Source organism: Octopus bimaculoides, chromosome 18 (genome assembly GCF_046866305.1).
Source record: "Octopus bimaculoides isolate indiv1 chromosome 18, ASM4686630v1, whole genome shotgun sequence".
In the NCBI taxonomy this organism is placed as follows: domain Eukaryota; kingdom Metazoa; phylum Mollusca; class Cephalopoda; order Octopoda; family Octopodidae; genus Octopus; species Octopus bimaculoides.
In genome coordinates this window covers 20800156-20815329 of record NC_142945.1, presented here as the reverse complement: position 1 = coordinate 20815329, position 15174 = coordinate 20800156, and the positions used below count along the sequence as shown (strand labels likewise).

The following is a 15174-nucleotide window of genomic DNA, read 5'->3' as shown; positions in this document are numbered from 1 at the left end:
CAGTCAATAGAGACTATAAATATATAATTTGCACTGTTAGACTTCTGTTATCGCAAGATTCTGAGTTTGGATTCCTGAACCCTTTTGAGAAGAAGCCAACCAACGCTTCCTTATTAAAGAAGACAAAGCTATTTTGGGATGAGATACAGAAAGAATACGGTTAGGATAATTCATTATTCTGAAGTGATAAAACAACAAACAAAAAAAACATGCAAAAACATCTGAATTCCAGTTGACAATGAATAAATAAGTACAGTAACTACTCTTTTAGTCTTTCACTAGTTTCAGTCATGGGGCAGTGGTCAAATGGCAGGGGGTACATGAAGTGGTTATGTTGGAAGCACATGAAGTGGTCATGTAAGGGACACACAAAGTGGTCATGTGGAGGGGGGTCACACGAAGTGGTCATGTGGAGGCACACAAAGTGGTCATGTGGGAGGCACATGAAATGGTCATGTGGGGGGAACATGAAGTGGTCATGTGGGGAGCACATGCAGTGGTTATGTGGGGGGAACATGCAGTGGTCATGTGGGAGCAGATGAAGTGGTCATGTGGGGGAGTACATGCAATGGTCATGTGGGGGGTCATATGAAGTGGTCATATGGGGGGCACATGAAGTGGTCATGTGGGGGGTACATGCAGTGGTCATATGTGGGGGCACATGAAACGGTCATGTGGGGGGCACATAAAATGGACATGTGGGGCTCACATCAAGCAGTCATGTAGGGGTCACATGAAGTGCCTTGAAGTGTTTTAGTTGGTCACATCAACCACAGTACTTTTTGTAAGCCTGATATTTATTCTATCAATCTCTTTTTGCTGAACCCACGAAGTTATGAGGATGTAAACCTATCTACTGACACCAGTTACCAAGTAAGGAAAGGCACACAGACACACACATACACACACACAAACATACACACATACACATATAAATAAACACACAACATACAAATACATGCTCATACAAACACACACACACACATACAAACACATACACATATACACACACATACACATACACGCATCTACATATGACAAGCTTCTAAATAGTTTCTGATTAAAGTTGTAGTTGAGAAAAAGTTAGCTAACATGAAGGACCAGAAGCCATCTGAATACTGGAAAAGAGTTACCTGTATCATTAATGATTTGTGCTGGGTGTCAAAATGCCAACATCATGACTACTGCTCAATGTAAACAAACTAGCATAGCTAAAGTGTGTTCCGCCAGGGGCAGCTCTTCCATTTGCCACCCCCGGATCCCACTAAAAACACATATTGCCTACAGCAGACCCAAAAGTGCCACCCTAGGCAGACTCCCCCCCTCCACACACACACACACACACCAGCTACACTAGTGACTCTGACTGCTTCCACACACTGGAATTCCTCTCCACATCTTTGAACAGGACATTAGGCTCAATTCAGATGGCTGTGTGAAACTACAGGAGACTGTGGTCAAACCTTAACTGGAGAGGATTGCTACTGGAAGGCCATATATGTGGCAGTACGATTTGGTTCCCTGCCACACCTCCAGAAAGACTCAAAAGTTGTTGTCAAAGAATTTCTAGGACTTCACCAGCCCGAATTTCTGGCTTCTTAATTCCTCCAAGTGGATTACTATATGTGGGTGATGCAGTTGAGAAGCACACCAACCACTTTGCCTGCAACACCAAAGCCAAGCTGGTGGCCAAAAGCAAGAAGGTGTTTGAAGATCTTCCCAGGGACACAGTGAGAAACAGATGTGCCATGTTCCAGAACCATCTTTTATCTAGTTGATACTTTTTGATTTTTAAAATACTTTTATTTTTGGACAGGATATTGTTTTCATTTCTTTTTATGCAAACTATCAAATTTAGCCTGAACACCCTGTGTACATACAGTTCTATATTTAAGAGATGAAGAAATATGTACATTATTTACATTTGACGGATATTTGTCCTCATCTTGTTTGTTGGTAACACAACGTTTCAGCTGATATACCTTCCAGCCTTCATCAGGTGTCTTGGAGAAATTTCGAACCTTGGTTCCCATTCCTAAGGTATTTTTCAATTTATTATTATTATTATTATTATTATTATTATTCAGGTCACTGCCAGGAATCGAACTCGGAATCTTGGGGTTAGTAGCCCATACTCTTAACTTCTATGCCATATGCCCATTGGCAATTATGGAGTAGATTTTTAGGGCTTATAAATCTAATATTTTCCTATCCTTCCTTAATACCGGTTCCCATATGCTGTTCATATCTGCTTATTCATATCTGCACTCAGTCTGCTTAGGAGGTTGTTGTGTTCTAGCATATGTGCTGCTTCTTTTAGTTTTTGTATTTTCCAGTGGTGTTCTCTGTCTATTATTTTAACTTCATCCCAAAGGTGGAGGTGGTCTCCATTTTTCCATACATGATCAGCTATACTCGATTAATCAATATCTCCTCGTGTCACAGCTTTGCGATGTTTGTCTACCCTTATTTTGAGGGAACAGCATATTTCGCCTTTGTATAACCTACCACAGCTGCATGGGATGGAGTACACGCAGTTTTTGGTCATATTCTCTTCTATTGGTGGTTTTACTCGAAGGAGATATTTGCAAAGTGTTGTATTACTCTTGAATACTGTCCTGATGTCATATGGGCCGCATATCCTTTGTATCTTTTCGGAGAAGCCTTTCACATAGGGTAGACAGACTATGGACAGTTTATTGGTTTCATCGTCTCTTTTCTTCATAATTGGAGTAGATAGTATGTTTTTGGAGTAGTTGTTGCTTAATAGATTGTTACTGAGTTTGATCATTTCTATGTGGTGGGTATCACGATCATTGCTTATATTCTTTGCTCGATGTTTTAGGCATTGAGCAATCCTTCTCTTTACACTGTATGGATGGTGGGAATTGAAGTTAAGGTATCGTCCAGTGAAGGTCAGCTTGTGGTATACAGATGTCCTGAATCCATACTTGGTGCGTGTTATTAATACGTCCAGGAATGCTAGCTGATTGTCTTTTTCCTTTTCCATTGTGAACTGTATGGATGGCTTTATTGAGTTCACATGATCTAACAGAACTTGGACATCTTCCTGGTGGGCCCAGAGTATAAAGGTGTCATCAACATATCGCAGCCATAGGGTTGGTTTTAGTGGTGTTGATCCTAAAGCCAAATTCTCAAAGTATTCCATGTATATATTGGCTATTATCGGTGATAATGGTGAACCCATACCTAAACCCTCTTCTTGTCAATATATATCAGTGTCCATACTGAAATAGGTAGTGTCTACACAGAAGGTCAACATTTCCATCAAGTTTTATTATTGGTATACTAGTGCATTCTTTTAGATGGGTGTCTGTCACTAATTTTTCTTGAATCACCAAATAGTGCTTCACCAGTTGGGACTTTGGTGAACCCTATATACATATATATTAGTTACACACACACACACGTGTGTGTGTATTATATACATGGTATGTATGAGTAAATTTGTAAGTGTAAAAAGAAGTCAGATATTTGCACATGTATATCTGTATATGTGGGTTTGTATCCTTACAAGTGTGTGCTTATGCTTGTATGAATATGTATGGGTGTATATATGCATCCACAGATCTATGTAGTTATCTATGAGAGTTTAGTTTGTCTTTGATAAACAGTGTTGAGAGAATAGAATATGATTACATTGATCTATATAAGTAAGATAAAAGTCCAAGAGAATCCTTTCACAAAATTTATTTTGATACATTTTTATTTATTTATTTAAGAGCTCAGTCAGAGGAGAAAGGGCAATGCTTATGACCTAATTTAGGGTTTTCTTTAGTGGTAGAAGGAATTTATTTCCAGAACAGAGACCAGACCCCAATACCTAGGCAGTTCTCTCAGGGACATTGAGTGAAAGTGGCCCAGAACTTGCTAACCTGCTAATTCAGAGGAGCAGATGATAATGTGATAGTGGTAAAAAACATAAAAGAGAAGAAATGATGCATTTTCAGGTTAGTAGATGGTAGTATAAATTTTTGGAAGTAGAGCTAATACATCGACCAGTTGTTCAATCAACTGAGTTATTTACTCTGAAATTAACATAAAGTGGCTGAGTATTCCATGGACATGTATGCACCCTTAATTTAATTCTTAAGCAGAATCTTCATGACAAATTATGTAACAAGGACGAACATTTTTAATCATGGGACAGCTCACCTGGACTTATTCTTCGTAAGCCTAGTACTCCTCCTACCAGTCTCATCCACTGAACCGCCAAATTATAGGGACACAAACACACCAACATCAGTTGTCAAGTGAGGGTAGGGGACAAACACAGACGCACAAACATATACATATATGATCGTAGCCATATATGCTGGAGCACCACCTTGAAGGGCTTTGAAGTCGAACAAATCAACCTGAGGACTTATGTCTTAAGCCTGGTACTTATTTTATTGGTCTCTTATGCTGAACTGCTAAGTTACAGGGACATAAACACACCAACCCCAGTTGTCAAGTAGTGATAGGGGGTCAAACACAGACACAAAGACACACACATAGATATATACATACATATATACATACATACATGTATACATACATACATACAAACATACATATATATATATATATATATATATATATATATATATGACAGACTTCTTTCAGTTTCCGCCTACCAAATCCACTCACAAGGCCTTGGTTATCCCAAGGCTATGCTAGAAGACACTTGCCCTGGGTGCCATGTAGTGGGACTGAACCTGAAACAACATGGTTAGAAATATACATATATAATGTGTATGTGTGCGCGCGCGTGGTGTTTTACTATCATATAAGTACAGAAAACTGATAATTTCGGTGAACTTATTCCAGCCCACACCATAAACAAAAGTGTTTTTTTTTTTTTTTAATCTTAATGGTGATGACGAGGAAGACAGTGTTGCTAATGAATGCAGAGGGCCTACAGGATATGATGATGACGATGATGATGACGACGACGATGACGTTGGGCTCGAGTTTGATGATGATGATGATGATGATGGCGACGACGTGCGGAGGAGGAGATGGGGTAATGAGGAAGAGGACGAGAAAGGTGAGGAGGATTGAAGGCGCTTGTGGAATAAGTAGCCACTACGGCTACTGCAATGTCAACATTGAATGACGACTTGCGGTATTTTTGTATTGTTTTGTTCTTGCGTAATCATATCTATCTATCGATATATATATAAATATATTAAAGTTAGCTAAGGCCGGTTTATGGGATTACCTTAGGGGTCACGTCCGCAAAGGCTTGGCTTTATGGTGTATCATTAGAAAAAAAATAATAAATGAAAAGAAAACTATTTTCTCACCTGATAGTGTGTGTCTGTTTTGTAGCGCAGAAGTTACAGGTGTCAGCTATCATTAAAGTTCAACATAGTCACGTTATTGTTATATGCCGAAATGAAAACCCGGTCGAAAAAACACTCACCGAAGCAACCGCTGATATATATATAGTGTTGCGTGGTGCAGAGAAGTGATGCTGTGTGGTGTACAGATGTGGTAGTGGTAGTGATAGTGGTAGTGGTGGCCCTCTGTTAGCGAACTAAGTATAAATATTGATGCAGCATGGAGAACAGAAGCATGTTTAATGAAGCAAGAGGAAGGCGGAAAAGGTTAAAGAGAAAGTTAGTGTGTAAGAAAATAGAGAGAGAGAGAGAAAGATGGAAGAAAGTACAATGTTTGGTGCAAGATTCTAGCTATCTTTTACTCTATTTCCACATGTGTGTGTGTATACATATATACACACATATATACATGCATATATCTATATATCTATATATATATATATACACACACACAGGTGTGTGTGTGTGTGTATCAGGGTCTTGAGCACGCCGGACAAGCTATTTAGCGGCATTTCATCCGGCAGAATTGTTAGCACGCCGGACAAAATGCTTAGCGGTAATTTCATCTATCTCTACATTCTGAGTTGAAATTCCACTGAGGTTGACTTTGCCTTTCATCCTTTCAGAATTTGATGAAATAAATATCAGCTGAGCACTGGGATCGATGTAATCGACTAGACCCTATCACCACCACTACCATTGCTAAAATTTCAGGCTTTGTGCCTATAATAGAAAGGATATATGTTATTTCAGGGGTCAGCAAATTTGTTCTATCATTGACCCTTTCATGGAATCGTTATAAAATTATCGACCGCACCTAGAAAAATTCTAAACTAAAATTGATTTCAAATCTTGGCACAAGACCAGCAGTTTCGAGAGAGCGAGCAAATCGATTGCATCGATCTCAGTACGCAACAGGTACTTATTTTATCGACCTCGAAATGATGAAAGGCAAAGTCGACCTCAGCGGAATTTGAACTCAGAATATGCTAATTTAAAAGGTATACTTTATTAATAAAAATGTTCTTGGTTAAAAAACAATTCTTTCTTCCTTCTTTGTGGTGTCATTGTCGTTTTTTTAGTGAAAATACGTTGAAATTGATAACGAACAATAAAAATTCAGTCATATTATATTGATATAGTCGGAATATTTAATATTTCTAGACCCCCTTGGCTAGCCACATAAAACCCTTACACGCACACATTCAGGGGTCAATATTGACCACTTTGCCGGCACCTGATACTCACACACATTCACACATGTAGGTTGGTTTGTAACCTGTAACTGCAAGCTGGACAGCTGACGTGGCTTTACGATTTCGAGGGAACCTTCTCCCAAAGATTAGAGGCAAAAGGAGGATCTCTTGGTAAAGAATCGCCTTTTTTATATATTCATTTTTGTTATTTTTATTCCGTTCTGTTACTTCTACGTACATCATGCGCTCCACATACCCGAAATATAAACCCATTCATGAATCAGCTGTATTTACTTAGATATACAATCTAAAGGGTTTTAAAATGTTAATGATCGTATTTTTGAAAGAAAATTAACAACTGTACATTTATTTTAATAAAAACTAAGAAAACAAACACCTACAAGAATTATAATAATTATAATTAATCCTAACTGGATTGTAATCATAATGTTTTCAAACAGATAGTCGACAGAATAAAATATATTATTACAAACATCATAGAATGCGTAACAACGATGTCTTTTGGCAATATAAGAATACCACGTTCTTATTGTGGATATAGTCAAAGAAAATTACTCCAAAATATTACTGGGACTTAACTTTCTAAGCCCCCATAAGGGATGCAAAATAGAAGTGTCTAGTACTACTTAAACTAAGCATCATAATGGATGTTATGTCCATTTAATTACGTCATATTGATTGAAGCCAACGTCTCGGCAGAAGCATAGGTGTGTGGTTAAGAGGTTGGCTTTGTAAACCAGTAGTTCTAGGTTCGAAGCTACGGCGTAGCACTATTGGCAAGTGCATTGGTTCATCAATACTTTAAGAAGAGAAGGAGGTAGACAGAAACTGTGCTGAAGCCCTTCATGTATGTAAGTATGTATGCACGCACGCATGTTAGTATACACATATGTATGTATGCATGCATGCTCATATGTATGCACATACGTATGTATATGTGCATGCACTTATGCATGTATGTATATGTGCATGTGCATGCCTGCTTGGCTTATGCATGTATGTATATGGATAGGTTAGCATGTGCATAACTGTGTATGCATGTACTTGTATTCGTTACTGTTTATGTGTCTGTGGTGTATGTGTGTATTCCATATGTATATATAGTGAATCTTGCATGCATGAAGTGGATTCGATCCACCATAGCCAAATTTAAATTAACAATTCAACAGAACTTTTCCCATGGTGGAACAATGGTTTTTCTCTGACAGCAGTTTTACATATGCCAGATGCCTTTAGCTAGGCCTAAACAATGTCTTCACTACTTGACCCTTTCTAACCTCTTCTATTTCACCAAAAGCTAGAATAGAGATAACAAGACCACCAACTAAATCTATTGTTCTCAATGATATGTCTATCCTTCTGGATAGTTATAAAAGCAAGAACCCCAAGCAAAAAGTGAGTTCAGTCACATGGTGACGACTTAACCAGTTAGTCACTTCGGTGATGACTCAACGAGTTCAGTCACTTAGTGACAACTCAGTGAGAACGAAGTCTGGCTAACCAGCTAAAACCTTGGTCAGGGGAAGAAATGAAGTTTACTGTCAGCAACTGTGAGACAACACTTTAAATCATGGCTCTCCCACATTCCTGAGTCTTAGATTTGTATTGGCACTGGATAGCTTACCCTGGATTGTATCAGTAGGGTAGGAAGGGTCTGTGAGGTGATGTGCAAGCCTTATTAGGCCTAATGTTTTAGAGTGTGCAATTGCCAGTGAGGTGACTTTCCAGTGCCTAATTGGGTTGGAAGGCACAGCTGCAATCATGAAAGCCACAGACGCAAATCCAGATGAAGCTGACTGCTGATGCAATAACCTCAGATTTTAGGTTGTGTAATCGCCAATGAGGTGACTTTCTGATGCTCAGTCAAATAGGAAAATGCCATGGGAAGTATGGAAGCCACAAGTACAAACCTGGATGAAGCCGACCACGAGTGCAATAACTTCATTGCTGACATTTTGCTTGGGCAATGGTCAGTGATGGTCTTCCTCAGTCCCAAATAGACAGCCATCATGTATGTATATATACATGTATATATGTTTGCATATAAATAGGCATGTTTGTATGTATATACACTCTTAGTGCTACTAGTAACATGTAGCCATGTACAACCTGTTGCATGGTCAGTCCATCAGCAACTGAACTGGCAACCCAACCAAGCCTACATGGTTAAGGATACGGTTGATACTGGACATTTAGCAGTACATAAAGATAAACCTGTCAAAAAGTGGATGAACTCAGTAGAGTCAATGGCCCGCCTCTAGCTAAGTGAGAAACTTCTAGTCTTTGTTTAGGCACCTCTTTCAGAAAGGAAAACTCTGATGTCACACCTGCAACTTAGTTTGCATCCAATGCCATAGACTAGTTCTTCTTTTTGCGTGAATGGATATGTGGTTTAGAGAGTAAGATTGGCGTTGTGCAATGCCTTTCCTTGCTTTCAAAAGCTCTAGATTTAGGCATCACTTTATTTTTAACATTTCTATTATGTGTTGCATATTATGGTTGGCCTTAGTTGAGAAAGGTAAACCACTCAATGAAAACTTTCCATGATGACTTGAAGGTGTGTGTCACTGTGAGTAACAGGCTCTCTGAACACCTACTGCAAGAGGTGCCCATTGATACCACATCTGTGCAAAAGAGTGTTGGTCCCTAATAGAACTGACAAACTGCCTCTGTGCTGTTCAGGTTTAAGAGATCAATCATGCGAGGGCATTACTTGAAATCGAGTTGCAGCCATTATGTTGTATGTATATGCATACATACATACATATATATACATACATATATACATATATATATATATATATATATATATATATATATATATATATATATATATACATATATATATATATATATATATATATATATATATATGGGAGAATATATATATATATATATATATATATATATATATATGTATGTATGTATGTATGTATGTATGTATGTGTGAATATGCATGCATCAGTGCATGTGTGCATGTGTGTATCATCATGAACATCATTATCATCATCATCATCATCATCTAATGTCCATTTTCCATGTTGTCATGGATTGGATGGTTTGACAGGATTCTGTGAGCCTCAGGACAGGGCCAAGCTCCAATGTCAGCTTTGGTATGGTTTCTACGGTTTGATGCCCTTCCTAGCACCAGTCACTTTACAATGTGTACTGGGCGCTTTTTTTATGCCACCAACACTAGTGAGATTGCCAAGGAACTTGAAAGACAAGAAAAGAAAGGGAAAAGCTACCCTCTCCCCACTACCTCAACTAAGTGGGGAGGAGAGATGGTTTATGCCAGGTGCCTTGTTATAGAGGAGGTACATGACTAACCAAAATTATGCAACAGAACTGAGATCCTAAAACCAAGGTACCATGTAAAAAGCATTGGTGTAGGTGCTGGTGTCTCATAAAAAGCATCCAGTATACTCTGTAAAGTAGTTGGCATTAGGAAGGGCTTCCAGCTGTAGAAACTAGGCCAAAACAGACTATGGAACCTGGTGTGGCCTCCTGACCTTGCTAGTTCCTGTCAAACCGTCCAACCCATGCCAGCATGGAAAACAGGCATTGATGATGATGATGATGATGATGGTGGTGGTGGTGGTGGTGGTGGTGGTGGCGGTTGCGGCGGTGGTGGTGGTGGTGGTGGCTGTGGTGGTGGTGGTGGTGGTTATGATGATGATGATGATGATTAGGAGGTATGAAGAAGATAAAGATGGCAGTGATGGGAGGCCAGAGCAACTCTTAAGGTGCAAGGAGGTGAGCCTAAGAGAGAATGCAGACAGTGGATGAGAGGGTGAAGGAGAGGGTAAGAGTGTGAGGGAAGAGAACACAGATGGTTAGAGATGTGCATGAAGGTGAATGTAGTGAGCAGTGAACAAGGGTGAAGGTGGTATGGTTGATGGGAATTATCAGTATGGGGAGCGGGGTCGGGGTTAAGACGAGAGTGATTGAAATGACTCAGGAAGAAGGTGATCAGTGGAAACAGAGTGAGAAGGGATGATAATGAGAATGAGGGAGAAAGGGGGGGGGGGGTGAATATATATATATGTGTATTATTTATATGCATGTATGTGCTTTGTGTGTATGTGTGTCTGCATGTGTTTGTTACATAAACCATAAAAAAATTACAGGAATTATTCCAGCTTCTTTTCTGCAATTCATAATGTTTTTACTTTGTTCCATTTTCTCATTTCATTTTGCCTTCTTCCACTTGTTCTTTTTCTTTTTTATTCTACTCACTCTACTTCATTATTCTCATTAACTCACATCATTATTTCTTTCTTCTTCTTCTTTATCTATCTATCCATCTGTCTGTCTATCTATATCTTTTTTGTCTATCTGCCTGTCTATCTCTCTCTCTCCTTTTCTCTTCTCTCTTTCTCTGTCTACCCCCTCTCTCTCTTTCTCTGTCTGACTATATCTCTCTTTTCTGTCTGTCTCAGTTTCTCTCTCTCTCTCTCTCTCTGTATTTTATCACATTACCTCGCTAACTCACCTTCCCTTTCACCGAAAAAGACAAGCCAACCAACAAAAACACTTATAGGAACATGTAGGGTAACTTACATGGCCTAGTGGTTAAGGTGTTTTACACATTAAGATATAAAGCATCAATAAGAATTTGAGATGACAAAGGAATAAATGATTATTTTATGAACTTCATTAGCTTACAGTTGTTTCTGATATTATAAGATACGGTAGACTCATAGTTAAGAACCTGAATAACACCTTTTAGCTTTATCACTACCTCAATTGTCTTTCATATTCAAGGCTCCAATGAAGCTGTAAGGTGTTACTCAGGCACTCAGCTATGAATCTACTGCATCTAATAGCAGAAACAGCTGTAAGCTAATGAAGTTCATATGATAATTATTTAATCCTTTCGTCATTTCATTTTCTTATCACTTTTCTGTACTCAACTAATGCTTCATTCTGTAGCATATGTATATTGAGTTCAACACCAGGTTGTTAGTCCCACAATGCCTAAGTGGAATATTAAAACATATTAAGAGCCACACAAGAGCAGCACATCTTTAAGATGAGCAAATATGGTGAGCTGGCAAAGCAGTGAGGGCTATCACTGTACTGTGAAGCCAGTTGAAGTTGGATAGCAAGGATTCATGGCTGCATCAGCTTCTCAGCTACTCAGGCAGTTGCGTATCAAAGGCCACAGAAGAACTGCCACAATCAAATGCTTGTCTGATGTTGTTGAAAAGAGCTCAATGTGGATATGGGCAAAGAGAAATTACCAATGGACCTAGTTATGGATTCCATTGGTTATGTACAGGAAGTATTGTTGTTGGCACTCTGTCGCTTACGATGTCGAGGGTTCCAGTTGATCCGATCAACGGAACAGCCTGCTCGTGAAATTAACGTGCAAGTGGCTGAGCACTCCACAGACATGTGTACCCTTAATGTAGTTCTCGGGGATATTCAGCGTGACACAGTGTGACAAGGCTGACCCTTTGAATTACAGGCACAACAGAAACAGGAAGTAAGAGTGAGAGAAAGTTGTGGTGAAAGAGTACAGCAGGGTTCGCCACCATCCCCTGCCGGAGCCTCGTGGAGCTTTAGGTGTTTTCACTCAATAAACACTCACAACGCCCAGTCTGGGAATCAAAACTGCGATCTTATGACCGCGAGTCCGCTGCCCTAACAACTGGGCCATTGCGCCTCCACACAGGAAGTATGAGGAAGAAGCGAACTGGATCCTTTGTCAGTCAGAGTGGCTTAGTGGGCCAAAACACAGACCTGGGAACACAATATAACAAAAAAAATTATCCAGGTTCAAAATCCCGCTGGAGATAGGATTTTGGAAAGCAGCAGGAGGATACCTAGGAGTTATGACCTGGGTGGGCCCGGCTCCCATAGAATGTCAGGTATAAGGGCCGTAACACTTGTCGAATGGAAGTTCTTCCTTTGAAGATCTCTCCTGTGATGCGCATGCTCTCACTTTCAACAAGTTTCTGTATTTTTTATATGGATATATGTGTATCTTAGAATATACCATTGTAAAATGATGTCAAGTTACTTTCTTTTATGCCAAAAGGCAATTTAACCATTCGACAGAGATCAAGAAGAGAAGTATCAAACTAAAGAAAGTACTGGTTTTGATATGGCCTACTGAAACCTTTAAAGGGGTGCTCTAGCATGGCCACAGTCCAATGACCAGAACCAATAAAAGAATGAAAGAATTAATAAAGCAAACAAAACTGTTAATGATATAGGTGTTGCTAAGAATTATTATAGGACAATGAGGTGATAGGGAAATACAACTCAAACAGTACTCAAAATAAGAACATACGATTGAAGTTTTATCTGTTAAATGTTTATATAATCAATAACTGTTGTGAATTGTACTATTAGAAGTGGTAGTAGCGGTAGTAGTGGAGTAGTATTAGTTGTTGTTGTTGTGGTTATGACAACTGTGCTGGTCAGAGTAATAGTTATAATTATAATAAAAACTAAGTTGTGCGTCTGAATGAAAAAAATGTGTACATGTGATAAAGGTTTTAAACTAGGTTGAGTCAAAAGTTTTTTCAGATTTTCTCTGACGATTTTTGGCAACTTGTATCATTAATTTGATACATCCTGTTATCCAATCACTGCTGAATTGTTTATTCTTTATTTTCATATATAACATATAACCCTTTAGCATTTAAACTGGCCGTATCCAGCCCAAAGAGTCTATCTGTTTTATTTTCAAACTGGCCAGATCCAGTCAATCACAGTTACCCTACAATGTCATTCTGAAAAATCAGACTATCAAATGAGGAACTATGCCTCAAAACTGGTTGCAATAAAGAAGTTCTTGAAATAAAATGCTCATGGCTCAGATGACTCACAATAGATGAGAAAGTTAGTATTAACTTAAGATTGACATTATCTGGAAAGTAAAAGCCTGAATGGCGAAAACAAACCTACTGAAGAACAGTTGAAGGTAAAATGAGAGAAAGTGATTCTACATGGGACAAGGCAGAAAAAGGTGCTAAAAATCAGTCTGAATGACTGAATCATTGGTGCCTTATTTCTAAATTATGAAAAAGAGGATTCATCATCTTCATCATCGTCATCATCATCATCATCATTATCATTATCATCATTTAATGTCTGTTCTATTCTGGCATAAGTTGGATGAGTTAACTCTTTTATATGTTGAATGTATTTCTCATGAGTGTATATATTATCATATAATTAATCTTGCAAAATGATTGGCAATAGGAAGGGTATCTAGCTCTGCAGTTTGTTACAAACTGCAGAGCTGCTTCAGGCTCTTATGTCTGCTTTGACATGGTTTCTATGACTAGATACCCTTCCTATTTCCAATCACTTTACAAGATTAATTATACGATAATATATACACACATGAGAAATGCACTCAACATATAAAAGAGTTTTTTTTTAATTATTTTTCTCTTTGACTGGAAGTGGTTGAGCCCAGGACTGTCTAAATGAGAACCAATAAAAGGACAAAGCAAAGTCTTCTGTGTGAGTATGTGGTTTGTGGGGTCCACCGCATCCTCCACTTCATTTTTTGTAAATCACTCATTCTCATTTAATTGTATATATTCTAATTGTTTGTTTATTCATACGGTTCCTCTCATTTGATCCCTTGACCCCAATGTTTGTTTTGTCTGTCCTCATATCATCCCCTCTTTTCCTCAACCTCATGGCTAATAAAGAAATTGACTGTACAGGTCCTATGAAGACAGTGAGACTGAAACAGTTAATGCTCCTCTTCAACAATTACCATTTGACAGCAGCAGGTAATAAATAGACAGAGAGATAATCCTAGAGGATCAACAATCTGAGAAGAAAGGGCTGGGTATAGAGATTAGTATGGGGGCTTTAAGGTGGGTGGGAACATAGGAACAATATAAATGGCCTTGTGAATAAGTATATTGTTACAATTTGTTAAGAAATAAAAGCTTATTACATAAATCCAGTCAGGTATTATGTATGCATCTAGTTATAAGACATCTGATAACTATCAGAAAACAAACCAATTAAAACAAAGGGTAAATATAAATATTAAAAGAAAAAAAAAGTCTTCTCTGAAAATTGAGGTTAATAGTCCAAAACATGCTTATCTTAGAAAAAACATTTTTGCCATGAACTGTCAATGTGAAAACTATGAATGAATACTGAAAATTCCAGTTAGGATTTTAGCATTTTTGCACTAAGGATATTTTCTTGTAGCTCTTTTCACTCTATATTTAGACTTTACTGCCCACTAAGGTTTGTTTCATTCTTCATTTTCTTATCTTTTACCTTTTACTTGTTTCAATCATTGGTTTGCTACCATCCTGGAGCACTATTTTGAAGGGTTTAGTCAAGCAAACCCACCCTAATACTTACTTTTTATGTCTAGTATATTTATTCTGTCATTTTCTTTGAACAAACTTCCACTGATTGTCAAGGTAGCAGGGATACAAAGGCACACACACACATACCTATGTAACAAGGCTGCTGTTTTTTACCTGCTGAAATGAGGTCTAAAATACACATGAGATACACCATACTTCATGACAGCAACCTATGTCTCCCTACATCTCCCTCAGGAGTTGAGGGCTCTGGACAAGGCACAATATAGTAATGAAATGAATAAAGCA

At 38.4% G+C, this 15174-nt stretch overlaps 1 protein-coding gene across 5 annotated transcripts in view; it reads right to left on the bottom strand.

Annotated features, from left to right (window-relative positions):
- LOC106869923 (retinaldehyde-binding protein 1) overlaps positions 1-6038 on the bottom strand; it is a 42064-nt gene extending 36026 nt beyond the window's left edge. For 2 of the 5 annotated variants that reach the window (XM_089365911.1, XM_089365910.1), the window contains exon 1: positions 5313-5745. The gene's annotated coding sequence lies outside the window, so the exon portion shown is untranslated. Of the gene's footprint in view, positions 1-5312 lie in introns of all 5 variants that reach the window. The other 3 variants (XM_089365907.1, XM_089365909.1, XM_089365912.1) reach the window with 3 other exon arrangements.
- Between the last annotated feature and the right edge of the window lie 9136 nt (positions 6039-15174).